Source organism: Rutidosis leptorrhynchoides, chromosome 4 (genome assembly GCF_046630445.1).
Source record: "Rutidosis leptorrhynchoides isolate AG116_Rl617_1_P2 chromosome 4, CSIRO_AGI_Rlap_v1, whole genome shotgun sequence".
Taxonomy (NCBI): domain Eukaryota; kingdom Viridiplantae; phylum Streptophyta; class Magnoliopsida; order Asterales; family Asteraceae; genus Rutidosis; species Rutidosis leptorrhynchoides.
The window spans coordinates 475,206,947-475,227,086 of NC_092336.1; the positions used below are offsets into that span (position 1 = coordinate 475,206,947).

General features: G+C 34.4%; 1 pseudogene; it reads right to left on the bottom strand.

The window, feature by feature from the left end:
* Positions 1-9,329: 9,329 nt before the first annotated feature.
* LOC139842304 (3-oxoacyl-[acyl-carrier-protein] synthase I, chloroplastic-like) overlaps positions 9,330-20,140 on the bottom strand; it is a 37,462-nt pseudogene continuing 26,651 nt past the window's right edge.

Genomic DNA, 20,140 nt, shown 5'->3' on the forward strand with positions numbered 1-20,140 from the left:
GGTCAAACGAGTCTCATATAGGGACTACGACCACGCAACGGGACCTAAGTTAACGGCGCCGTCAATAACGGTTTTGGTCGGGTTGTTACAAGTGGTATCAGAGCGTTGGTTGTAGGGAACTAGGATGCATTAGTGTGTCTAACAGAGTCGTTAGGACGCATTAGTAAGTCTAGACTACAACCGGATAGTTAATCATTGCATTCTGACATACATTTGCTATAGATAGCACTTACTTGACTACTTGTGCATTATACTTGAATCATTCTTAGGCAAACTTTTTAATGGTACCCAACCTTCATCATACGAACTCGTATTCCGCCACTTTTTGGTAACACACGTAAATTCATGATTCATACACGTATGAATGACGACGACTTCATTAGTCACACTCGTTCGGGAACTCTGTCTCCCGGATTGTTATTTGCCACCGTTTCAACTTACTCTCGGTTTTCCACTGGTGTTTCTTACTATCTACTTTTTGGTGTTACTACCATCACTACTCTAGGTGAGTATCGTCATCAACATTTATCGCTACGGTTGCGTATTACTTGTTATCATGACTCGTTACTCTTTTCATACCTAAATACAATATTGTTTGAATCGAACCGATTTGACGTGAACAATCATTTATACACTTCCCACGGGGAAACGCTTCCTTAGATTTGCAGAAATTCTTTCGATTTAATATGAGTCACGATTGAGACGTCGTTACATTTTGTTCATTTTAGGTCTTCACGATGACACGAACTTGAATCTATGGAGTGATGTGGGAATGGAGGTATGAGTTAGCGTAATATAACGACACTCGATCAACGTGGTTATATTACGGTAAGACATACCAAAGTTCTAGTGACGCGTGATGGTGGTTAGACTCGATCAACCTAAACACCACCATGTGCCATGTACATGACTTCATCTTTTCAGGTTTGGACATCCGAAAACTCCGAGAATATTTATAACAACCATACCGGGGACACACCTTCAATTATTGTCAAAATTATATTTATACTTCCGAATGAATTACCGATTCCATTCGACTTCAACCGTATGTCACACGGGTATACTAGCTCGTCCTCGCGCAGTCTTATTGACTAACTACAATTTACTCGTTATGCTCGCATCGAGGCGGAAACTTCTCTCGCCTTACACTCGTAATTCTGGTTCAGGAAATCTTTTATTTTAAATTCTCAATGGAGAGAGACTCTCCACGTTATACTAGTATTCACCTCGAGGGTGAATAGTTCCGACGAACGTTTTTCTTTCAGAAACCGAGGAGAACTTGCCCCGACGAACGTTTTTGGAAACCGATGAATCTTCCGCGACGCGAATGTCTTGAGAAACTTTTCCTAGCTAACGTTTTCAATTCCTAGCAAACTTGTTCAATATGCCTTAGGGAAATGTACCCCGTTTCGGATCGAGATCCTCGTTTCACTTCTAGATTTTGGAGTACCTTACAAAAAGCCTCGGGACCGCGTTTAGACATGAGTACCGCGTACCATCCACAACCCGACAGACCGAACAAACATACGATTTAAGTCTTGAAAACCATAATACGAATTTGTATTACTAACTTCAAATTTACTTGAGAAAAGTATTTTCCTTTAGCTTAATCCTCGTACTACAATGATTTTCATTCGAGTTTTAACGTCACACCTTTTGAAACCACATGTGACCGGAAACGTCATCCTCCTTTATGTCGAAACCAAGTAAACGATGATCAATTCACCGGGGCCGAGCTTATTCATGAGCAATCGAGAGGATTTATTCATATTCAAGCAAGACCCAACGCGACTCGTAATCACCAGGAGCTATGCCGATGTTACACGTAAACATTTCAAATTCCACGTGGGAAACCGCGTCACGTTAAGAGTCGCACCTTGGAAAGGTGCAATCCGTTTCGGGAAAACGTAGGAAGCTAAATCTGCGATATTTTGATCCTTTAAATTCTTGGGGTGTTTTGGACCCGTTGCTAGCCGTTTAGACTTTTCCGACTCATTTTGGGTCTCCGTTATTCTACATTTGATGTACCAACTCAAAGACGTGTTTTGCGAAACGAGAACTTGTTATCTTCTTTGATGAACTCACTATCGACGATAAACCTCACTTCCTAGGAGGACCGGAAACCATAAAATCATGGAACCAAACCTTAAAACAACATATGATCCCGACCGTCAAAATTCGTGGAAATACTCAAGGACGTACCTTCACTTATTCGTAGAATTTACAATGCAAGATCTCGAGTAAGATTCAACAACTACTACTTCCAACTAAATTTCGGGACGAAATTTCTTTTGAGGTGTGGATAATGTAACATCCCGCGTTTTTCCGTTAAATTTATTTTTAACACCGTCTTTTTTTTTTTTAATAATATCTTTCGCTATTTAAATTCCCAGTTTCCGTTGACTAACGTTCATAATATTTCCGCTATTCAATTTTGACATCACCCGTTTACTCGAGCGTTTTAAAAATATTCGTTTGGTTAATTCCCGCACCCGCTCTGAAACTTGAGGGACTAGTTCCGCCACTTGACCAAAGAGGTGGCTAGTAGTTGACTAGTCAACCACTCACCACCTCCATCCACTCCATTCATCCATTTCTTTTTTTTCTTTCTTTCTTTTTTTTCTCTCAAGAACACAAACATAAATCATCATCTAAATCCGGATCGGGAAGCAAACTTCAAAACAAATTACATATTCGTGATCCTCTCATCATCCTCTTCGATTTGGTACCAATTTCATCCATTTTGGGTAACTTTCTAAAATCACTAATTTTTCTTTAAATTCGTGTTTTTGATTTGAAATTGTGTTAGTTAGTGTCTATGGCTCGTGTCTAGCATGAATATATGACTTACTTGCTCGATTTGTTGTTTTGAGTAACTAGTTTGAACATTTGAAATGGGTTTGCTTAATCCTTGATTTTGATTGAGTTAATGTTGTTAGATTGTTAAAGTGCATGTTTTAATTGTGTTACTAGTATCATTAGCCACATTTTGATGTGTAGGTTGATTAAGAAAACTTCAAAAACCCGATTAATGAATTTGTGATGTTTGACTAGGGTTTGATAATTCTTGACATGAACTTTTGATGCTTGAATGCCATGAAATGTAAATTGTTAGTGTTTAGTAGTAATGTATGCTTCATTACCTTCAAAACGGCATATCATATGTGTGAATTGGATTCCCGAAACTTAAAATACGTTTTACGAACTTGAAACTTTGAAAATAAACCTTTCTTGATCAATTGACGAGTTTTCGGTTATTGTAATTGATGTTTTTGCTTGTGAAAGGTAGTTAGTTGTATTCCTCGTCAAAATACCTTTTCGACGATATATGATAGGCATTATAAGTGTTTGCGGGTCAAGAGTTGGGTTGGAAAATGTTTTGGTTCGTGCATACTTTGAAAAACTGACCAGAAATCTCTGCCCAGATGGTGGCGCGGCGCGCCCCATCCCCGCGCGGCGCGCGGATTGGCCTGGCCAGATTCTGCTTTGTTTGGCGCATTTCACGCGAAATGTTTGACTAGCTATCGACCTCCGATTCACATGAAACTTGTTTTAATATACTTGTATATGAATAACTAGCATAGAAAAATAGTCCGGGGTCCGACCCGAACATGTTGACTTTTTCGTTGACTTTGACCAAGTTTGACTTTTAGTCAAACTTAACCAAACTTTTATACAATCATTCTAACATGCTTTTATACTTGTTTCTTGTATGAAACTTGACAACGTGATTCACATGCTATACTTAATCGAGTCGTAACGAGCCATAGGACTAATTGAACACATTTCACCCGACCTTGTATCGTAACCGGTTAATTGACACAACTTACTTGTTTAGGTCAAGGCTAAGCAACTTTCATGCATACGTTACTTTGTGAAGTACTTTTATACTCGTGCACTCGAGGTGAGATCATAGTCCCACCTTTTCAACAACTTTTTATACTTTTAAATTGTGGGCTGAGAAACATATACTTTGTTACATTTTGTACTACTTACTTTTATACTTTGAACACAAGTACAAGGAAAACAAACATTCCACAGCGAGTTAGAACAAAAATCCTCAATTCGATTATCATTAGTTACACTTGCAGGGTGTAAGCGAGAACTTATATTGTGTGGCCATACGGGTTTGACAAACCCTCATTACGGACGGTTCGCTACCGTCTACGGATGAAATATATTTTCGAGAAACAGTGTATGTTCTAACACTATTGTGATGGGGTTCTATGGAAGGAAACGTTAAGTCTTGATAATTGGGTGCTCGCGAACAATACTTTTGGAATGTAAACGATTATGATAATCAACGTTATGGGAATACTAAATCTTGTGGTTCAAAAACAACGTTTATTACAAACACCTATGATTTCACCAACGTTTTTTTCGTTGACAGTTTTCTATATGTTTCTCAGGTTCATACTTGGCTATTTGATACATGCTTCCGCGTACACTCATACTTGCTTGGGGTCAAGCATACATGCATACACTCTGATTATTTGCTTGGAGTCAAGATACATACATACATACGCTAGTGATAGCACCTTTGGATTCAAACTTTTGTTTACATACTTACGCTATTTATAGCAACTGTGTTTTTAAACTAATTATGTCGCAAGTTATTTCATTTATACTTTATGACTTTTGTAAACTTAGACTTGTTGTCGAACGGTTTTGTAAACTAAACTTGCAAGTCTTGTACCTTTCAAATGAATGCGACATAATTTTGGTCAAACGAGTCTCATATAGGGACTACGACCACGCAACGGGACCTAAGTTAACGGCGCCGTCAATAACGGTTTTGGTCGGGTTGTTACAGCCAGTGCGTTTAGCTCTCATTCGATCTTCCATACTTAGAGGTTCCAGATTCTCCATTATTGAGTTTGTTGAATCTGAATCACTAGAGGATTCTGATTTAATGGTTTGTTCCTCGACAGTCTCTGTTTGAATGATTGGTGGTTCCGGAGGAAAGATTAGTGGTTCAGGATCTCTGAATTGTCCCTGAATATCCTCCAGATTCTCAATTGTGAGGTCGGGTTCAAAAAATGGATTATCGGAAATTTGAATTGGAGTACTTGGTCGACTGGATGACGATTCTAAAGAAAAATCAACGGCGACAATGTTGGCTAGATGTCTTGATCGAGTTACAGGTGGTGAACATATGAAAGGTGGTGAACGTTTTGCTCGGTGCATTCACTGAATATCCTATTAGTTATAAAAAAATAAAAATTATATAAGTTATCAAATTAATAGACTTTTCTGATTTTGCCCACGTTTCGAATAGCCAATAGATGCAGCAGGTAGCCAGGACCCTTTAAATCGGAAGCCCACAACTCGCCACAAACAAATCCAACTATTACTACGAACCAGAAAATTTTGGATGTCTATCAATTTAACCGCTTAAAATAATTTTTCGTTGAAATTTAAAGAAATTTTAGATAAGAAATAGAAAATTCTATGTCTTAAAAACTAGAGCGGCGAAAAATAAGAAAGAAAAAGAGTGCGTCGAAAAACATCAAAAAATAAAAGGTCAAAAAATAAAAATAAGAAAGTAGCGCGTCGAAACTTAAAAGTCTAAAAACTAAGAATTAAAAGTTACGTCTAAAGGTATTTAAGCTAAGCGAAATTCTATATCCAAAACGCCAATAACTTAAAAAGTACTAAAATTTATAAAACGGCGTCGCAAAATTCTAAAGCACCTAAATCTTAGTCTAAAGAAAAAGTACTTAAGGGATTTTACGGCAAAGCCTAAAAATTTAGAAATAAAAATAACTATGGCAAAAACTATGACTTAAAACTAAATACGAACGAAAAATATAAATATTATGCTAAAAAAATAAAAAGATACAAAATATAAAAATAAACTTAAAGTTATAAAAATACAATTTTTATAAAAATATTATTTTTATATTTTTTTTATTTTATAAAAGTATTAATTTAGTAATTATTAAAACTAATTATAACTAAATATTATAAATTAAATAAAACTAAATTAAATATTAAAATATACTAAACCTAATTAGGGTTATTAATTATTATAATTAAATTATACCCGTAATTAATGCAGAATTAGGTCAAATTGGGCGTGTCAGAACCTGTCATGCGGTCGCATGAGTTTTTGCCTACGGATCCATGCGATCGCATGGCCCAAATATTCAGGTTACAATTTGGGCTGCTACAGTGTAGCCCGATTTTTTTTACTTATTATTATTATTATTTTTTTTTACAAACTAAAATAGAAATAGAAATATTTTATAATTTATACATTTTAAACAAACTCTTAAAAATATATATATTTTGTTTTTCTTTTTATATTTTTATATTTTCAATATTTAAAACGTATTTTTTCAAAAGCGTATTTTTACAGAAGTAAACTAAATTTTTTTTTTATATATAGCGTTTCACTTTCGGCGTTGTTTTTCTCCGGCAGCGGCGCCAAAAATACTTGATGTTAAAGCGAAGGGGTACAAAATAGTAGTATTTTTGCTGCGAAATACTATTAAATACGATACAATTTTACACAAGTTATTTATTTATTTATAGAGTGGATATACCTAAACCTTGCTACAACACTTATAGGCAGTGTACCTAATCGTACAGTAGTGTAGTTTTTAGTAAGTCCGGTTCGTCCACAGGGAACTAGCCAAGTTTAACGCTATATTTTTTAAAAACTATATTTTTATATAAATATATATATAAATATAAGAAGTATTATTATTATTATTATAAAAGGGGGTTTTTACCGTTTAATGACCGGTTTGTCGATTTCAAAACTTTAGTCACAGTTAAAACCTAATATAAAATATTAAATATATAAAAGATTTAATTTAAAGCGTAAAGTAAATGACAAATAATTAAAGTGCGATAAATAAAAGTGCGATAATTAAAATAACAATAAATAAAATTGCGATAAATAAAAGTACGATAATTAAAATGACAACAAATTAAAGTGCGATAATTAAAAGTGCAATTAAATATGAAATAAAGGAATTATGCTTATTTAAACTTCCGTAATCATGATGTTTGACGTGTTGATTTTAGTTTATTACCATGGATTAATTGTCCTTTGTCCTGGATTATTCAATATGTCCATCTGGTTTTGTCCATAACAGTCCATCAGTCATAAATATAAAGTGCGAGTGTCCTCGTCAAATTATTCTTATATCCGAAGTCAAATATTCCAACTAATTGGGGACTTAAACTATAATTACCCCAATTTTCCTTGTATATAATTCACCACTGTTTTAATAAGTCCATTGACTATTAATCCATTCCCGTGTCCGGTTAAATGAACGATTATTTGTACTTATAAATATCCCGCCCATCGTGTCTGATCGAATGTATATGGTTATTTATAATTACATCCAATTGTAAATCTTTATATTAAATTAACGAACTATCATTCAATTAAACAAATATAAGGCCCATTAATAGCCCATAGTCTAATTTCCACAAGTGTCGTTCTTTTGTCCAAACCCCAATTATGGTACAAAGCCCAATTAATCAATCTTAATATTTAGCCCAACATCACGATTACTTCAATTTAAATAAGCATAATAATAACTTAGCTATGAGACATTAATTTAAAAAGGTTGAACATAACTTACAATGATTAATAATAGCGTAGCGTTACACGGGCAGAATTTCGACTTACACCCTTACAACATTCGCTAACATACCCTTATTGTTAAAATTAAAATTATAATTATAATATATATATATATATATATATATATATATATATATACGTGAGATAGAGAGATAGAGAAAAGATGTGTTTATTTTGGCCAAAACACGCGAAATTTATAGATGTGGCCAGCATATTGGGGTCATGCGACCGCATGACATTTGTTCTTCCTAGCCATGCGATCGCATGGCCAGCTGGTTCCAGTCACATGGTTTTGTTTTCTTGTTTTGCCGACGTTTTAATAAATAAATATAATATATAAATAATTTTAAGTATTATTTATATATTATATTATATTTATGTACATAGTTGACTTGTAATTTTTGCTCCGTTGCGTCGCGCGTTGAAAGTTGACTCTGGTCCCGGTTCCGGATTTTCGAACGTCCTTTCGTACAATTTAATATCTTGTACTTTGCGTTTTGTGTCTTGTACTCTTGTAATTTTTGAGACGTTTTTCATCAATAATTTGAACCACTTTGATTGTACTTTGTACTTTTGAGCTTTTTGGTCGTTTGCTTCTTCAATTCGTCGAATCTGTCTTTTGTCTTCGCCTTTTATTATTTAAACGAATATCACTTGTGAATAGAAAATTGCAACTAAAAGCTTGTCTTTCTTGAGGGATAATGCTATGAAATATATGTTCGTTTTTAGCATTATCAGTCATATATTTTAATGACCCGTTTGACTAAGAAACTTGTCGTTGTTTTTACAAATATATAGAGACATGTATTTTCGCATACATATGTAACGTAATTAATTTCGTAAAAAGAATCCATATTTGAATATTAATAATATAATAATTACAATTATAATTATTATATTAAAAGTAAATAATAATAATATAGTTCGCTTATTTATATTTTTAATAATTATTATTATTATTATTATTAGTAATAATAAATGTCTTTTAAATTTTAAAAAAAAATTAAAATACAATTATTATATAAAAATTATACAATATGCTTTAAAATTTAGGTGTTCTTTTGAATATTTTACAATTTATGAGAGATTAGTATTTCTATTTATAAAAGATTTCGTATTATTTTTTAATTAAATTAATATAAAATTATAATATTATCATTATGAAAATTTAAAAATAATTAATTTAATGATGACATCTTTATTTTAGAGTTTTATAGACTATGTACATAGATGGCTTTCAGCTGAATTCAAAAGTGGTTTGAAACACCTTAACCCATTTTAACCCAACTAAAGATTTATACATTAGACGCCTCATTGTCAATAATATACCCAAATAGTGAGAGAAATAATAAATGGGGAACCAGCAACACGTTATGATATACGTAGTTAGATTCAAATGAGAGGTTCATTCATTCATTGTGTATAATATTATCAATACTGAATACTATACGTTTCCAATTAAAAGCTACAATTTATTAGAAATCCTTAAACAATGCTATATTCCAAATGTTGTTCCAACTACTATAAAATTTTAAACAATACTATATTCCAAATGTTGGCCACAAAGGCCCTTCATAGCATACATTTTCGATTATAAGTAATCAAATCAAACAAAAATGTAAGTGCTAAATATTATATAGATAACATACAAATAAGGAACAAGAACGAGCGCTTTAATCAATTGATGAAGCTCTAAAATTACACAGTGTTGCCCAGATAGTCTCGATCATATCATGGTTTGAAGTTTGAACGCAGAGAATGTCACCACAGAATTGTGTCCACCAAAACCATATGAATTTGAAATGGCTACGCATAATAATAGTTAGAATTAGTGAAATTTGAAAACTTTGAAGAAGATCAATGAATGTAGTAAAATCACAAGTAACTCACCAACGTTAATTTCGTGTTGTTGCTTTCGATTTGCAACTGTGTCAAAATCAACTCCAGGTTATAGGTTCTAAAAACACAAAAACGTAACATGCCCGAGCCATGTTAATTAATAAGCTTTTATTGGAAATATTGTATTATTTCATTGATCTAATTGTGTTAGGAGGTTTCAACAATATAGATGAACACGTACTTTAGGTAGTTTGACCCATTTTCCCCACTAATTAATAAGCCATAACTCGAGCCATTAACTGGTAAAATAAGTCAAATATATATTAATTGCGCGCCACCTCTAGAAAAACACAATAAGTTACTACATAATTAAGAAAATGTAACACATACAAATTGATTAGTGGTGGGATGCAGACATCCTGTTTGAATGGCTTTGATAGTAGCTACGGCTTCCAGACCTCCGCTAGCACCTAGGCAGTGTCCAATCATAGACTGAAATGAACAACCGTACATGTGACTAATGCTAACAATATGGACGTACGTACATGATAAAAAAAAATTGTACTAGGACAAATTAATTAAAATATGATTTACGTACGTACCTTAGTTGAGTTAATTTTGATCCCATCACTACTTTTAAATACCTTCTTCAGAGCACTTATCTCAGCCATATCACCGGCCGGTGTTGAAGTTCCGTGTGCGTTTATGTAGTTACCCTATATAAAATTTATGAAGATGCATGTGTGTGTAGATAATTTATTTAACCAGATTTGAATATCATATACTATAATTGTATTTTATATATATATATATATATATATATATATATATATATATATATATATATATATATATATATATATATACCTCCTCTAATGACACACCAGCATCCTCCAAAGCGTTTTCAATGCAAAAAGAAACACAACGTCCATCAGAACGTGGGTCTGTCATATGATAAGCATCGCAGGTTATAGCCCCTCCTAAATATTCAGCGAATATAGGTGCGTCTCTTTTTATTGCATGTTCCAAGCTCTCCATCACCTACAAATACAAAGGTAGATACACATTAATTTCTTTAAGTTGTTCGTCACAAAACTGAAAGGTGATTCTTTTTTTTTTTTTTTTTTTTAATTAAATTAAAATTATGGAAGATACATACCAAAATACCAGCACCTTCACCTAAGACAAAACCATCTCTATTTTGGTCCCACGGCCTAGAAGCCGTTTTCGGATCATTGTTTCTCTGAGAGAGTGCTCTGCACGCTACAAAACCTCCCAACCCAATTGGAAGAATCGCAGCTTCGGTGCCACCAGCAATCATCAAATCAACTTTCCCTGTACGGATGTGATTTGCAGCAGCATAAAAGCAATAATTGGAAGTAGCGCACGCAGTCGAAATTGAGTAATTTGGTCCCATAAATCCAAGATCAATAGCAACCAAGGATGAACTTGTGTTTGTCAGGCTATAAGGAATGAAAAAAGGAGAGATTTGTCTATAACTTTTTCCAGTTAGGTTTTTTACTCCATCAGAAAATACAGTAAAACCTCCCATACCCGATCCAATGAGCACACCAGCACGCACTTTATTAATCTATGAATCATGTAAACATCATATGCATAAGCAATTGATTTAAAACATTAAGTAATTAATTAAACCAAATTTTTTATTTTATTATAAATTTAAACCTTTGAGATTTTATCACCACCAAGATCAGCACTTTCAAGAGCTTTTTTACTAGCAACTATACTATACCGTACACTATCATCAAGTCTTTTATCATTTTTCCTATCAATATACCCTTCTGATTCAAACCCATGAATCTGTCCACCAAATCGGGTCGGAAACATTGAAGCGTCAAATCTAACAATCAACCTGTAAGATTTAGTGTAGGTTTAGATTTTTTAGAAGTGATAGATTAGTATGAAGTATTATAGTGTTTATAATGTTGAGGGGGTGTTTTAGAAATTAGAATGGAAAAGAGTTTTTAGAAAGTTGTTTTATTACTTCAATTTGTTTGTGTTTTGTTGTGTTACATTTTGCAAGACCACTAGCCTATTTATAGGCTCAATAAGTCTACTAAATCATTCTAGCAAATCTTGATTTTTTTGACTAACTAATTCTCTAACAATTTCTAGTCACTTCTACTTAAATATCTACTATTAAATATCTAATAAAACTTACTAATTCTAGACTAATCTATATTAATCAAGAAAAACATTATAATAGTTTAATACTCCTCCTTAATGTTTTTCGGTGTTACTCCGAGCATGTTGCGTAGAAACTCGAACTTGGGTCTTGGTAGTGCTTTAGTGAAAATATCTGCAATCTGCTCTTCGGTCTTGCAGTATTTTAATTCAATATCTTTCTTGGCTGAGCTTTCTCGCAGAAAGTGATACTTGATGTCAATATGTTTTGTTCTGCCATGGAACACTGGATTCTTTGCCATCGCGATCGAGCGACTTGTTGTCGTAGAATATTTTTGTAGCTTCATCTTGTTTCTCGCCCATGTCTTCTAGTATTCTTCTTAGCCATATAGCTTGATTAGCTGAGTTTGCGGCTGCGACGTACTCGGCTTCAGCTGACGATTGTGCCACCGTTTCTTGTTTCTTTGATGTCCATGAGAATACACCAGATCCAAGTGTGAATGTGTATCCTGAAGTACTTCTCATGTCATCTACCAATCCGGCCCAATCACTATCAGTGTATCCATGAAGCTTCAGGTCTATAGTGGGATTGTACCATATTCCATAGTCCATGGTACCTTGCAAGTATCTTAAAATTCTTTTAGAAGCTCCGTAATGTATTTGAGTAGGGTTTTTCATGTACCTGGATAGTAGACTGGTTGCGTACATAATATCTGGTCTTGTTGCTGTCAGATAGAGTAGGCTTCCAATGAGACTTCTGAATCTTGAAGCGTCTGCTTTCTCCGATCCATCTTCTTATCTCATCTTCTCATTGGCAACTAGCGGCGTGGCTACGGTTTTACAACCGTATAGTTTAAACTTTTTTAGAAGATTTTATGTATATTTCTTTTGGCATATGAAGATGCCTTCATTTTCTTGACTAATTTCGATGCCAAGAAAATAACGCATCAAACCAAGGTCGCTCATCTCAAACGTTTTCATCATGTCTTCCTTAAACTCTTGTATCATTCTCTCATTGTTTCCCGTATATATAAGATCATCGACGTACAAGGAAATAATGAGAGTGTCAGAGTTACCTTGGGTTTTGATGTAGAGTGTGGGCTCACTTTGACTCCTCCTGAAACCTGAACTTGTGAAGTAGCTGTCAATGCGGCTATACCAAGCACGCGGCGCTTGTTTAAGTCCATATAAGGCTTTCTTGAGTTTTAGGACTGGATCTTCTTTTCCTTTCTGGATGAACCCTTGTGGTTGCTCTACATATATTTCTTCTTCGAGAAACCCATTTAGAAAGGCTGATTTTACATCTAGTTGGTGAATCTTCCACCTTCGTTGAGCTGCTAATGCCACAAGTGCTCTTATAGTGTCTAGTCGAGCTACTGGTGCAAAAGTTTCGTTGTAGTCGACTCCTTGTTGTTGTGAGTAACCTTTAGCTACTAGCCTTGCTTTGTGTTTTTGTATAGAACTGTCAGGGTTGAGCTTTGTTTTGTAAACCCATTTAACTCCAATGATTTCTTTATTTTCTGGAGGATCAACTAACTCTCATGTGTTGTTTTTCTCAATCATTCTTATTTCTTCATTCATAGCAGCCACCCACTTTTCATCTTTCGATGCAACTTCATAGCTTTCAGGTTCTATAGTTGTGAAGTTGCAAGTCTCGTACACCTCTGCTAACTTTTTAACTCTTCCCGGTGTTGACTCCGGACTTGAATCTTCTTGCGCTGAAGGTAATGTTGCCGAAGGAGAACTTGGCGTATCAGGGCTCGTTTCTCCTATGCTTTCATGACCAGAATGCTCTGTTTGTAGTGGATGTTGAGCTGGAGTTTTTATAGATATCCGCGGCAGATATGTTTGCTTTTCAACTTTGTCTTTCTCCCAGTTCCAAGAAGCTTCTTCGTCAAACTCCACGTCTCGGCTGATCACGATGTTATTGGTCTTCAAGTTGTAGACTCTGTAACCTTTTGATTGTGTGCTATAGCCCAAGAATATTCCTTTCTCTGATTTTTCTTGGAGTTTGTGACGTTTCTCCTTTGGAATATGAATGTAGCAGATAGATCCAAATACTCGTAAATGTTTTTCCGACGGTTTCCTTCCACTCCATGCCTCAATTGGAGTCTTGTTTTCAACTGCTTTCGTTGGACATCGGTTTAATATATATACAGCCGTGTATACAGCTTCAGCCCAAAAACTGTTTGGAAGGCCTTTTTCATGTATCATTGTTTTGGCCATTTCCATTACAGTTCTATTTTTGCGTTCAGAGACGCCATTTTGCTCAGGGGCGTAACCAACAGTAAGTTGGCGTTTAACTCCTTCATCTTCACAGAATTTGTTAAACTGTGTAGAGGTGTATTCTTTTCCTCTATCACTCCTTAGCGTTTTTATATAATGGCCACTACTCTTTTCGACGAAGTTCTTGAACTTCTTGAATATTGTAAATACTTCTGATTTTTCACGCATGAAATAAACCCACGTCATTCTAGAATAATCATCGATGAAGAGAATAAAGTACCTGTTTTGGTTAAGTGACGGAGTTCTCATTGGTCCACAAACGTCGGTGTGCACCAGCTCCAGTATACCTTTCGCTCTCCAAGTTTTGTCAAGAGGGAAAGGTTTTCAATGTTGCATGCCCATCACACAGCTTTCACACGTGTCGGTGATCTCTTCTATGTTAGGCAAGTCTCTCATCATATTCTTCTGTTGGAGGATTTTTAGTGCGTGAAAGTTAAAGTGGCCAAATCTTCGATGCCATAGCCATGATTTTTCAACTTGAACTTTCATGGCTGTGTCTTGGATATACTGCCAACGAAGCGGAAAGTTGCGGTTCTCCATTGGCACTTCGGCTATTAATTTATAGTTATTTTTCTTGTCACGAATAACGCATGATTTGTCTTCGAAGAGTAAAGAGTATCCGTGCTCCATCATTTGACCAACACTTAACAAGTTACTTGCTATGCTTGGTACTAGAAGAACGACATTGATAGATCAAGTGACGTTATTAGTTTGAACAGTAATAGTACCTTTGCCTTTAGTATCCACGAGTTCTCCATTCCCTAACTTGACACGGGACTTTACGGAGGTGTTGATACTCTGAAATAGCTTCTCATCTCCTGTCATGTGATTGCTGCACCCACTGTCGATCAACCAAGTATCGTCCCTCTGTTTATTTGCGACATGACAGGCATAGAATAGCTGATTTTTGTTCTCCGGAATATCTTCACTTTCTTCCGTGAAGTTAGCTCGATGATTTTATTTTAAACAGCAATCTTTTTCTAGATGTCCAAATCTTTTGCAGTTATTGCATTGTGGTTTCCCTTTGTGGAAACAATCATTCTCCAAGTGGTTTGTCTTTTTGTAGATACCACATGGAGGATAGTTTTTTCTTCTCTGATCAAACCCGGTTCTGAGTTTTTCTCCTCCTCTCGACTTTTCTTCGAGATTTCTTTTCCCCTCATTATTAGATTTCTGAGACCTTATTTTGAGTTTAGACTGAAAGGCACTTTCTAGTGAGTTTTCACTACGCCGACTCAATCTAGCCTCATATGCTTCAAGAGAGCCAATTAATTCTGGTACCGACAGAGTCTCGATGTCTTTTGACTCTTCGATAGCAGTAATGACATGATCGTATTTTTCGGTCATACTAATAAGTATCTTTTCTACGATCCTTTTGTCAGTTATATTATCTCCATAGGCTCTCATTTGATTTACTATTTCTTTAATTCTAGAATAGTAATCTTTAACGGTCTCAGTCTCTTTCATATTTAAATTTTCAAAATCTCGTCTTAGAGTTAGTAGTTTTACAGATCTCACCTTGGCATTTCCTTGAAATTCTTCTTGAAGGATCTTCCACGCCTCTTTGGCTATCGTAGCTCCCATGATTCGTGGAAATATAGACGGTGTCAAGGCTTGTTGAATGTAGCCTAGAGCAGTAGCATTTCTTACAACATTTTTGTTGTATTTTTCTTGTTCTTCTGCGGACAGAGTTTCGACGTCTTTTGGAGTTGTAAACCCGACTTCGACAATATACCACAAGCTTTGTGCTTGGAAATATGTCTTCATTCGGATACTCCAAAAATCATAGTTATCACCATCAAAGATGGAGACGGGAATATTGTACGCACCGACGGTAGTCATGGTGTATTCGAACAACGCCCAACACGGCTCTTGATACCACTTGTAAGATTTAGTGTAGGTTTAGATTTTTTAGAAGTGATAGATTAGTATGAAGTATTATAGTGTTTATAATTTATAATGTTGAGGGGGTATTTTAGAAATTAGAATGGAAAAGAGTTTTTAGAAAGTTGTTTTATTACTTCAATTTGTTTGTGTTTTGTTGTGTTACATTTTGCAAGACCACTAGCCTATTTATAGGCTCAATAAGTCTACTAGATCATTCTAGCAAATCTTGATTTTTTTGACTAACTAATTCTCTAACAATTTCTAGTCACTTCTACTTAAATATCTACTATTAAATATCTAATAAAACTTATGTGATGCCCCGTACAAAACCATCGTGTACGAATCATCAACAACAGGATCATTACAAGGTTAAGTACTATATGCTGTAATTAAAGGAGTTGCATTCACGATAAAAAGGTGATGTCATAACCGACATCAAATGTTTTACATTTCAAAAGCATGCTTCACTAAGTAGAAGCAAATAATAAGTGTATGTGACCACAATGGTCGTTACAAGTCATAGTTCAAAAGTACGAATGTTTGAATGCAAAGTAAAGTAGTTCATGCATGGACAACTCTAAGCAGCGGGTGTCTACAGCACAACAAGTAAGACAGCGGAAGCAACTTCAAGCACCTGAGAAATACATGCTTAAAAACGTCAACACAAAGGTTGGTGAGCTATAGTTTAAGTATAACAGTATGTAAGGTAGGCCACGAGATTTCAGTGCTACAAAGAGCGTTTCAAAGCAGTATGATAAAGTATATGTTAACCGTGGGCACTTGGTAACTAACTTAACGTTTATACCCCCTGAAAGTACACTTGGCAAGTGTGTATGTCTACGAAGTATTAAACACTCGTTAAATGCTAGCGCTACTAGCCCGAGTGGGGATGTCAAACCCTATGGATCCATATCTAAGATTCGCGTTCACCGGTTCATAAACCAATGATTAAACGTTACCGAGCTAAAGGGAATGTTTTTGCCGTTATATAACCCACACATATATAAAGTTTAAGTACTCGTGCCTAGTATGTAAAACATAAAATCCGCATGTATTCTCAGTTCCCAAAATAAGTTAAAGTAAAAAGGGAATGCTATAACTCACAATGATATGTAGCGGTAAAGTAGTAGTCGGGAAAGGTGTGCAAGTAAATGGTCCGAAGTCCTCAACCTAAGTCAAATAGTACTAAGTCAGTAAATTATCTTAATAGGTTTAAAAGTATGTATTTAAGGTCTTAAGGGTCATCATCAATCATCATTAAACAAAAGGCGTAAAGTAGGTTTCGTTTATGAAAGTAGCTTAAAACAAAGTCTGACTTCAGTCAGTCACCACGGCCTCTACCCTTACTGAATTAAGGTGAGACCAGTGGCCATGGCTCCGTCTATGAGTCCCTTAAGTGTGGTAAAATTTACAGAAGGAAAATCGTCTTGGTTTGACCGTGGCGACGGTCTAAGTGCAAGTAGGTCAGAAATTTCTGCACAACGTTAAAGGACATAGTAACGATCGGAGGGCCATAAATCCTAAACCGTAACTCGGATTAAGACGAGTCCTATATGAAAAGTTATCTACTCGAAAAGTTCTATCTAAAACTCAAGGTTAGAACAGCCCAGGTCTACTGGTCTGTTCCATAAGCATCAGGTCAGTAGGTTTTGGACAGAAGCAGTGAGTTTAAAAGGGTTCCGGTGGTCTTGGTGCTTGATGTTCATCATGGTTCTCATCCTTGATGCATATAGCTTCAAGTGTACAACTCATGGATGTGGTTACATCATCTTAACCAAGTCTTGACCGTCATAACACTAATGCAAGTCTAAGACATGAAGCACAACTCACTTAAGAGTTGCATGTAGTTTGATGAACCAAAGTTACATCAAAGTCTTAGGTTTGACACTTACATGAACTATAAACTTGAAAGTTAACTAACTAATCAAGATCATAAGTAGTAGAACATAGTTCTTAGTTTGATCTTGAAGATCCAAGACTCAAAAGTCTAGATCCAAAGTTATATTTAAAGAAAACTTATTTGTGTGTTCTTGAACTTTCAAAGTTAACTTAATTTGTTCAAGAGATATGAGATCAAGACTAACTTGTAGTACTTGACCATATGTGACGACCCGGAAATTTCCGACCAAATTTAAACTTTAATCTTTATATTATTCCGACACGATAAGCAAAGTTTGTTAAGTTAAATCTCAAGAATTTTAAACTGTGTTCATACATTCATTATAACCTCGACCAAATTCCGACGATTCACGAACCGTTATATATAAATAGATATGTATATGTATATATATATTATAACTTGAGAATATTAATAAAGTATTAAACGTATAATACTTTACATGAACGTATTTGTTTCAATATGATTTTCGACGAAAAAAATATATATTAAATGATTGAATTATCAGAAACATTGAATTATGATTACAAGTCTCTGTTGAGAGGTCCACTATGATTTGAGAAAATCTATTCCTCTTAACGATATTCAGAATAATTTGTAAAGCTATTTATAAATAAAAACAAAAAGTGTCATTTACGAAAGTTAGACAAAAGTTAGTGGAGAATTGGTTTCCATAATATTCTATTAATTTAGTTTCAAAAGTACAAAAAACGTTTTCAGTTTAAAAAGAACTTTATTATTAAAACATATATATCTTTTATAAATATCTAGAACCACTTTTGACAACTCATTACTTAACCAGTATGATAAAGATAACGATATTTATATTTTATTTTATTAAATATATATAACGATTTAAATTAATATTATATATATTTATACGCGTATTATACATACATAGTTTTTTATACTTTTACTATACTTTAACTTTACCTTTACTTTACTTTTACTTTACTTTAACTTTAATAATTCATACTTTAATAATTCACTTTAATAATTCATACTTTAATAATTCACTTTAATAATTCATACTTTAATAATTCACTTTAATAATTCATACTTTAATAATTCACTTTAATAATTCATACTTTAATAATTCACTTTAATAATTCAAAAATCTGTTATAAATAGAATTCAATAGGTTTCATAGAAACTTGAAAATATATTTCTCTAAACTCTCTCAATCGAATTACATATATATATTTTCTTTGTATTATTTCAAGATATTATTAGTATACATAAAATATTACGACGGAGTGCTGTCCGAGTGATTTCAAAATAGTTTTTTTGAATGAGTCGAAGCTAAGGAAATTATGGGTTATAGCTATGGAGGTGATGGGTATGGTTCATGGGTATGCTCGTGAGGTCAATCTAGTGTTTATCATCTCCGTTGCGTCTACGTACTTTCCTGCAATATTGAATCTCAATATTGATACGTTCGTGAATCCGAGGCCAACCTTGCACTTATTAAATGACGTTATATGTATTTTTACTACGAAATACAATATGGTGAGTTTCATTTGCTCCTTTTTATATATATTTTTGGGACTGAGAATACATGCGCTGTTTTTATAAATGTTTTACGAAATAGGCACAAGTACTAAAACTAATTCTACGTGGGTTTAAACCAGAAATATACCCTTAGCTTGGTAACATTAAACTACTTGTCTATGTACGGTAGGCACGAATCCTAAAGATAGATCTATTGGGCCTGACAAACCCCATCCTGACTATGGGATGCTTTAGTACTTCGAGGTTATTTTAAACACACCTGATCTGGTGTACTTCAGAGGGTAAAACATGAACGTTAAGGCTTGTTACCGGGTGCCTACAACTTATAGAATACTTTTATACATTTGCGAGTGTACATATATTTATAAACGGAAATCTTGTGGTCTATTAATATATTGAAATAATTGTTATGATAAACCTATGAACTCACCAACCTTTTGGTTGACACTTTAAAGCATGTTTATTCTCAGGTATTAAAGAAATCTTCCGCTGTGCATTAGCTCATTTTAAGGATATTACTTGGAGTCATTCATGGCATACTTTGAAAGACGTTGCATTCGAGTCGTTGAGTTCATCAAGATTAATATTAAGTCAATTATAGTTGGATGTAATATGAAATGGTATGCATGCCATCAATTTTTGATGTAAAGAAAGTTTGTCTTTTAAAAATGAATGCAATGTTTGTAAAACGTATCCTATAGAGGTCAAATACCTCGCGATATAATTAACTATTGTGAATCGTTTATAATGTATATGAACGGGTCCTTTCAGTTGGTATCAGAGCGGTGGTCTTAGCGAACCAGGTCTGCATTAGTGTGTCTAACTGATAGTCGTTAGGATGCATTAGTGAGTCTGGACTTCGACCGTGTCTGCATGTCAAAAGTTTTGCTCATCATTTTTGTCGGAAATTATCTGCTTATCATTCTTAGTCTAGACACATCTTATTGCATTGATTACATGAATAGTGTATA